This window comes from Echeneis naucrates, chromosome 5 (genome assembly GCF_900963305.1).
Source record: "Echeneis naucrates chromosome 5, fEcheNa1.1, whole genome shotgun sequence".
NCBI lineage: Eukaryota > Metazoa > Chordata > Actinopteri > Carangiformes > Echeneidae > Echeneis > Echeneis naucrates.
Genome location: NC_042515.1, coordinates 16,529,461 through 16,538,794, shown reverse-complemented (window position 1 = coordinate 16,538,794; position 9,334 = coordinate 16,529,461). Strand labels below are relative to the sequence as shown.

Genomic DNA, 9,334 nt, shown 5'->3' with positions numbered 1-9,334 from the left:
TTTCCCTCAGATGTCAGCAGCACACAAACATTTGTACTCCCTGCACTCACACGTCCACATGAGGTGGATCAAAAGGACGAGGTCCCACCGAGATTTGAACTCGGATCGCTGGATTCAAAGTCCAGAGTGCTAACCATTACACCATGGGACCATGCGTACCAGCGGAGGGGTGGGGCACCTATTTCTGAATATAACTGCTGCTGTTATCGTTATTATGTTTATTTTGTACGTGTCATCATTTGATCTGTCGTCAATAATCTCTTCCAGAAACAGATGCGACCTGACGGCACGCTGCAGGGCGGGTTCACTTAATCACACTCATCACACAATTTCGGCTACGCTAGTTAGCTAACTTGAGCTAGCCCAGCTAATTCACAAGGTTAGCAAACCGGAGACGGACAAGGAGCGGCCGGACATGTGTCCATCTGCAGGTGCAGATTACCCTGTTTGTCTAATCCACGTCGTCAAAATAGGTTAGTGTCAAATATTTGTGTGGTTTTCAGAGCCGCGAAAGTTTTATCCCTTTCGAGAATTACGTCAGTCACTTGCAATGACAAAATTGTTTTGGTTGGTAAAAACGAAACAATTTCACTGTACATGATACACACTTATGACGGAGTTTGGCACAAAGTAAAGCTGTGTGAATGGTTCTTAAAGAGAACAAGGTTAAATAACTGATCAGGTGACTATTTCAGGCTTTATGAAATTCCAATGAGAATAAATAACCACCACTTGTTCCTCGTGGTATATGAATGTCCTCCTTATTGTTTGATTTTGGGGCAGCACAGTGGGCAGCTTGTGCTGTTGGCTCACAATAAGAAAGTTGTGGGCTCGCATGTTCTCCCTGTGCCTGTGTGGGTTTCCTCCCTCCATCCAAAGACATCACCTTTGGGTTAACTGGTGACTCTAAATTGTTCGTAGGTCTGATTGTGATTGTGAGTGTGAGTGGTTGTTGGTCTCTGTCTGTCTCTGTGTGTTGACCCTGTGATGGACTGCTGACCTGTCCTGGGGGACCCCACCCTCACCCAGTACGAGCTGGGATTGACTCCAGCACCCCTTGTGACCTGGAAACAGGTAAGCAGTTGAAGATGAATGAATGTTTGATTCTGCAGCCTTGGTTGTCATCTGCAGTGGTGAAGAGTGATGGGACATGTACTGAAGTACTGTGTTTTCACATTCTCTGTCCACAATGTTCTGCAGTCACAAGGCACAACTAAATAAAATAACCTTCAGTATTTGTCCCCCTGGCCTGTGCTTTCATTTTACGTTTTCAGAGCCTTTTCAGATGAAAAAGCAGTTCCTTCAATGGAAGAAATTCTACAAGGTCATCCGAATGCTGTGACTTTTATCTGAAGGCTGCCTTTCTACTTACATATCAGAAGGCCACATTTTATCAGGAAGATTTCAAACACCATTTTGCAAAACCAAAAACAGGCCACTGCGACATACACAGTGGAGGTGTGACTTCAACCAATGTTCAGTACATCATAACACCCATATATCTTTGGAGAGAGATAATTTTTTGATTGTTTGATTATTTATCTGTGTAACAAAGCCAAAGATAGCCTAAAATAAAAATCCACAGTACAGAGTAGTAATTCCAATTCCAATTTTGCCTGGAATGTGACCTCGGTGGAAAATATTTGATGTATAACAATATTCATCGCTTCTCAGACTTAGACTTCAACTTTATTGTCATTCAAATGTACAAGTGTACACCGAACAAAAATTTCACTGCAAAAAGGCTCAGCACAGGATTAAAAATGTGTAGATGATATTTTATAACCACATAAATCAGCAGAATATATTATGGTATTTACACTATAAGCACAGCAGAGGATATGCTGCTCATAGTGTCTTCTCTTTGACTGATCCCTGTGCTTTTCCTCATGCTGCTCCTGCTTTTCTCCCTGCTGATTGTCCTACTGTCCTGCTTTCCTCTCTTGCCGATTCATCAGAGCAATAATTTATGTTTCATCCTTTCTACATTATAACTGGCTGCATGAATCTTTTTTGGCACTGAAGCCTGCTCCAAAGGGGGGCTTTGCATATGGCAGGACAGGTGACTCCCAAGAGGCTGTTCATTTCCTTATGTTGGCAGGGTTACTGGATTGATATGTCTTTCATCTTCAGGGCAATCCTTTGCATCGGCAGCATTGTATTAGATAAAAGACTGTAATGAACATGGGTGCTTAGAAGAAATATATATTTTTTTAAAAAACAGCCATTTATTTGCGCAGCTCCTAGAAAGGCCTCAAGAAGTGTAAAATGTTTGGGGCCCAACGATGCATACAACATGCTGGGCCTCCTTTGCCAGTTTACTCCGTTGATTCAGCCAAGAAAGCCCCAACCCTGATTCAACAGCAGAGAGCTTCTGCCAACAACTAAAGGTGGCCAAAGAAGGTGAGTATCAGTTTCTGATTAGATTACACTGGCACTGGGCAGAAAAGAGATGAGTCTGATATCAACAACAATAACAACACACAATAACAATTTGAGATAGTTGAAGCTCGCTTTTATAACTTTTTTTTTTTTTTATCTTGTTTGGCTTTCATTTTGAATCTGGACAGGAAAGGCAAGTAGAAACTGATTTGTTAATGCTTCGTTTTATGTAAAGACATAGGAGGTGTTACTGGGCAAACCACATACATAGCTACATAGTGTACACCACACTTATTTAATCATAGAATGTCACGTATTTAGCTGTTAAAATATCATTTCAACATAATTTTAACAACCAGCCCTGGATTATTGTTTACATCCATGTGAGCTGCTGTGAACCACTTTGGACAAAAAACTACTATGAGCTTTTGACCTCCTCCTGAAAATAACTTAGAGAGGCCTAAAATATAAACAGAGGAATAAAATGTAAACTCAAATATAATTTTTTTGCCTTGCTAACCATTATTTATTTTTTTAACTCAAAATTCAAATACATCTTTATCCATACAAGCTAACCAACCCTTATTTATTTTCTCTCCTCTTATCATGCTTATAACACCTGCACTTGCAGCAAACTGTTCCAATGGTGCACCTGTGTATGCATATAATATTACTGGTTCAGTAATTCCAGTTTCTCTCACCTACCATCATTTCTAATTCTGTTATCTTTCCCTCACAGATTGAGCTGCTGTTACTCACTTATTTCAATAAAACATTAGAAAGAAAGTGGCCTTGAACAGACGTTAATACAAACATAGAAAATAATGTTATTTCATTGATTCACTGCATATTGTCTGCTATTTGTCCAAATTCATGGACTCTAAACCCTTCTCACTTAGTCACGTTATTTGTTCTTTGTTTTTATGTTTATCTACTATTTTAGCTGCTGCGATTCAAGGTCAGTGAAAGCTTTTGACGTGGAAAGAAAATAAGTTGAACAGGCTATAAATACAATATAAAGTATAAATACAGTGAAAGGAAGCTTTCCCTGTTTAACTGTACTATGTAATATCATATATTTACATCTAATCTTTTTCTCACTAAACATTACATGTTCTTCCATTTTGTGTTGATCTTCTGGTTGAGCTGCTTCCAATCATCGTGGGACCAAAAGTGAGTACATGGCATGTAGGAAGAGTTTACATTATGATTGGTATATAGGTGATTATATTTCTATGGATTCATCCTAATCCTCTACACCTGAGCTGCTGCCAGTCATTGTTGACCAAAAGTAAATATTACATATAACAGGCTGTAATCTATACACAGAATAATTCTGGATGGATGTTTACTTAGAATTGATTAATAATATATTTTTAATCATTTATTTTTCTTTCTTTATCTTTAGCTCTCAACTGAGCTGCTAATGTGTGAAATAAGATGGTGATTCTATAATGCAAAAAATGTAAAAAAAAAAAAAGTATATTTGGATAAATTACTTGCCATGTAACTTTTAGTCTAAAGACAAAAATAGAATCATGCAGTGAAACGTGTATTTTTTAAACTTCTTCACCTATTACCATACTGCCAATTTAATGTCTTATATTTAATTATTCAAACATCATTTGTCTTAAAAAGCTCTCTATATCTTTTTCCACTCATCTGTCAATATGAGCTACAGCTTTTCACTGTAGTTGAAAACCGTGAGAAGGATACTGAGGTACCTAGCAGGATAATCGACTTCTGTTTACAGTTTATTATTCACCACATCTCTGTCTGCTCTTGCTACATCAGTTTTTCACTGGTAAAGTGATCTACAATAGGTCATGATATAAACACAGAGAAGGGGATGTATGTTACTGTGTGAACAAGCAAGGAAGACATTTGTCTATCTGTCTGTAATTTATTTGCCAAAAATTGAAGATTTTTATTTTTTCATCAGATTTTTTGATTTCTTCCAGAAAAATATTGAATAATTATGTAACCATATTATATAATTGCTTATCACATACAAGTACGTTTTTGGCAAAGCATTGAGTTTATGTGATAATGGCGTGTATTAGTATAGTTTGTGGCATTGCAGCCCTCTCATCATACTGTAGTTACTATCTGCACCATACCTCGAGTCACTGCCACAAGCTTGAGCCCCACCCAGAGGTGGGAAGGGACATCATGTGTATGGGTTTTCATCCCCAGAGACTTCATGGTGCCTCCCTGTGGCAATACATAACAGGGCATTACATATCAACTATGTGAGGAGGAGACAAGCAGACAAGTGCTGTGAGGAAAAACCCCGGCATCAATGAAGTCACTACCTATATGTGGGCCAAATGAACCTTTTTACTGCTCTATCATTCAGTCCAACCCCAGAGGAAGACATCCCAAATCCAAATAACTACCCCTCTACTATCTGCTGCAGCAAGAGTGATGAATGATCGATCCCAGACTCTGCAATTCACATGGTCTGCTGTAATACAGGCAACTCATTTCCCTCTGCCTGAGGGAATATCTGTATCATACCTAACTTCCGCCCCCTGGAAGTGACGAAATTAAAAGTAAAATCTACCGTTTTAGGGCCGATACTGCATCACCTGATGACTGACGACCCCTGACCTGATCAGAAATAACTGTACAGGACAAGCTGGAGTGCATACTGAGGTGTGGAACAGTATTGATATCACATCATTATAATTTATGCTACGGGTGGAACCGGAGGTAGAGTCATGTTGCTGCTTGACTGTGAAAGATTTGTCTCCTGTTGGATGCAATTAATTTCATGCTGTTACCAGACTTGGACTCAATTTGCAAACATTTAAAAAATGTTCAATCAATGTCTTTAAACACAAATAACATTTACAAGAGAAAAGAGGATATTCCAGGGCAAAGGAAGCTCTATGAACCAGTTTTATACTTGCTCAATCCTTGCCAGTTTGTACCATGTGGTAGTCTATACACATGATTCAGGTTTGTTTATATTTCCATATACTCAACATGATTTACCTCAGCAGGTTTGTCTTAGATCTAGATCTTAGATGTAGCTGATAAATGTGGTTTTGAAATGATCGGTGCTACACGTCTAATGTGAGCAGTACAGTCAGAATGCATGCAAACTTAAGTCTGTCTGTTAGTCTTGTATATGCTGTGGTTTCACATTTGCTGTGCTAGTTGGTTGATCATTTCAGTTTTATCATCTCAAACTCAGAGGATGAACTACATAATAAGGAATCTCAGTTTAAGAGCATTAGGTTATTGATGATGCAGAAAAATCTGGAATATTTGCACATTTGTCGTCTCCCTGTGGTTGTTTCCAGAGAAATCTCATAAATACTAGTTACAGCATGTGCCTTTGCAATGCAAGAGATTACTAGATTTATAATAACAGGCTTAAAACAGAAGACTGTAAAAAAAAAAAAAAAAAAGAAGCTCCATAAAAAACAGCAGACTGCAGATGAAGTAAATGTTATATTTATCTGTACATTCTTACCAAAGGAAGTACATGTTTAATATGATTTGCCAGAGAAGAACATTTACTGATTTGTGATTCAGTTAATAAATTAGAATGTTCGCTACACGTTTTTTTTTTTTGTTTGTTTTTTTGTTTTTTTTTTTTTTCATTTTTCAAGACAGCCGCATTCCCCACGCTTTCCTCCCAATACAGCTGGATTTTGGGTTGCCAGATAGAATTTGATATGTAGTCACTCATGTAATATACTATGATTCTGTAAAACCATTTTGTTTGTTGCTCCAATAACAGCAACAGTAATAACAATACCAGGCACACAGCAACTGCAATATCATAAAACTTAGCACTGTGGTAAATACTGTTATAGCACAGCCCACGTGTGCTATAACAGTAATGGCTGCCGAATGGCTGTGTTGTCCCTTATCCTCCCAGAAGAGGGAAGTAGAGGAACTGCAATATATTTCGCAAGTCGTCTTATGTAGTCCGGTCTCCATATTGCAACTCTCAGGGAGCTCTAAATGAAAACAGTCGAGCTGTGGTGTGAGGTTAAATATTTCTGTCTGTGAATGAAAGATCAGAGCAAGCCCCACTGCATCAATAGATATGAGAACTAGTCATGTAACATATGGACTACCTGTTTTGAATAAGTCTTGCTATTTTTGTGCTTTACAAAGTCTAAGAACAGCAGGATCCCAGGATCAGGGTCCACCCCCGTCTTGGCTATCTTTCTTCCAAGGAATTATAAAAAGAAAAATAACCTTTGGTCTCTTGGGTAAATAGTAGAAGGAGGAAAAAGAATTTGAACAATGCTCAATGTTTTATGCACCCACTTTGAAGACATGGGTTTGTTTTACCTATATATATATATATATATATATCATTATTGACTGTATACTATATGTTTTACAGTAAGAAAAAATTAACACTGACATTTATGAAGTAATTGTGTTTAACTTGGATATCTAATTTTTGGGAGGCTTAACAGTTGCATTCAAATATATTTGAAATGATAATAATTACTGAATGTAGATTTGTGCCAGTTAATTTAGCTGCATATTTTGTGCATGGACACACTTCAGCATTAAAATAAATGTATGTTTGCAGTAAAACATTATTTGCAATAATAATGGTTTGTAATAATGAGGAAAAAGAAATGTTCAGAACTTTTAAATATCCATACAGGGAAGAAAAAAAAAAAAGATTTGTTATAAATGTTACAAAATCGTAAAATGAAGGAAGGATGTGAGCAAGTGTTATTTGAGTACTCATGGTTTTGAGGAGGCTATACTGTCCTGAACGCTCCTCTGGAAATTAACTCTAATGGATTTAATGTTTTCCAGGGGGTTAAAAGACAGCACAGTTTGTGGTTGGGATACGGATTAGAGTGTGGTCCTCCATGATTTTGTGGGCCTTCCTCCAACGTCCCCTGTGGTAAATGTCCTGGAGGGCTGTCCGTGTATTGCCTGTGAGAAACTATGCTGTTTACATCACCTGCTGTACAGCTTTACAGTCCAGGCCGGCGTGGCTTGGACGCCACACAGTGATGCAGCTGCTAGATACACTCTCAGTGCAGCACATGTGGACAGTGCAGAGGATCTGTAGAGCCACGCTGAATTTCTGTGTTAACATTAATCCCTGTTGCTGACCCAAAGGAACATGAAACTGCTGACACTCTCCACTTAAGGCATATTGATGAGGTGGACGGTGTTCCTCCCTGTCTTTGCTGCTTCCTGAGGTCCGCAATCATCTCCTTTACCTAACTGTTCCACTGCCATATTAAAGGATCTCCTCTCTGCATCGTACTGCACCTGTCACTGGCAGTGCAAGTGTATTTGTGTGCAAACTAAATCTTGATACTAGTTTACATGAATTAAAAAATCCTGTTTGCTAGTAGAAAGTTTAATATACAAACAACAACAGTCTTGTTGCTTATCGAAGTTGTAGGAACAACAATTAATAACTTGACTTCTAATTGATCAGTTGGAATCAGAAATTGCTTATATGAAAGTTAAAGGCCTCTAGATTATTCTTATTATACCAAAATTAATTTGTGGATCATTCATTGAGTTTTCTGATTTAATTAGGATATAAAGGTCAGATTTTGCTTGGACAAAAATTTTAACCAATCACATATTAGAGCTCCACCTGTGAAATACTGGAATGAACACATTCCCAGGTGTTTATGAAAAGAGCCCCAGGACACCAGACCTACATGTGAAATGCAACCTGACCTCTGTCAACATGCCAAAGGTTCAACCACAGACCAAAGTGCTGATCATCAAGAGCTTGAACACCAAGCTGCTGTTGAGGTGGAAGACATCCTCAATGTAGCCAAAGTTCAAGTGGAGAGGATTAAAAAAAATAAAAAATAAAATAAAAGATTTGAAGAAACTGGTGACGTTCATGACAAGCCCAGGTTAGGCAGATCCTGTAAGAAAACAGTTTGAGAGGACCGTTTGTTGCTTCAGCAGTCCAGGGCCAGCTGTTTTTCAACTGCAGCAGAGCTACATGAGAGAGTCACCAGAAACCCCTGTATCTACAAGAACAGTTTGTTGAATTCTCTCACACAGTGGTCTCCATGGGTGAATAGTACTCACAAACCAGACCAAACAAATTGTGTTGCATTTGCCAAGGCCCAAAGCTTGCAGAAAGGATGGCCAGTGGAAAAGTGGCAGAAGGTTGATCTTTCTGATGAATCATCCATTGAACTGCATCGCAATCACTGCAAGTACTGCAGAAGACCTGTTGGAGCCCTCATGAACCCAAGATTCACCCAGAAAACAGTCAAGTTTGGTGAAGGAAAAATCATGGTTTGGGGTTACATCCATTATGGGGTTGTCTGAGGGATCTGCAGTGGATGGCAACATCAACAGAATGAAGTAAGAAGAAATTCTTGCTGCCCATTACATTCCAAACCACAAATGAGGACAAATTCTTCAGTAGGATGGCACTCCTTCTCATAGTTCAGGTCCACAGCATCAAAGTTCCTGAAAGCGAAGAAGGTCAAGGTGTTCCAGGATTGGCCATACAGTCACCAGACATGAACATTATTGAGCATGTCTGGGGTAAGATTAGGTTGAGGCTTGGAAGATGAAACCAAAGAATCTAGATGAACTCTGTGAGTCCTGCAAGACTGCTCTCTTTGCCATTCCAGACTGACTTCCTCAATAGGTTATTTGAGTCACTTCCAAAATGTATGGATGCAGTCCACCAAGCTCATGGGTGTCATATGTGTTATTAATTCTTTCTCCCAAGGCACCGTGACTTTATGTTCTTATGTTATTGTACCGTGTTTGTGTATTCAAAATAAAGTACATTAATTTTGTATGCAACAAGACTTTTGTCAAAGCAAAATCTGAACTTTCTGTCCTAATCAAATGATAAAACTCAATAAGTGGTACACAACTTTATTTTGGTATAATAAGCCTACAATAATCCAGAGGCCTTTGCCTTTAATATAAGCAATTTCTGATTTCAACTGATCAACTA

General features: G+C 38.5%; 1 non-coding gene across 1 annotated transcript; it reads right to left on the bottom strand.

The window, feature by feature from the left end:
- Positions 1-79: 79 nt before the first annotated feature.
- Positions 80-151, bottom strand: trnaq-uug (transfer RNA glutamine (anticodon UUG)). Its single transcript has one exon. It is a non-coding gene; the product is annotated as a tRNA-Gln (tRNA).
- Positions 152-9,334: the final 9,183 nt, after the last annotated feature.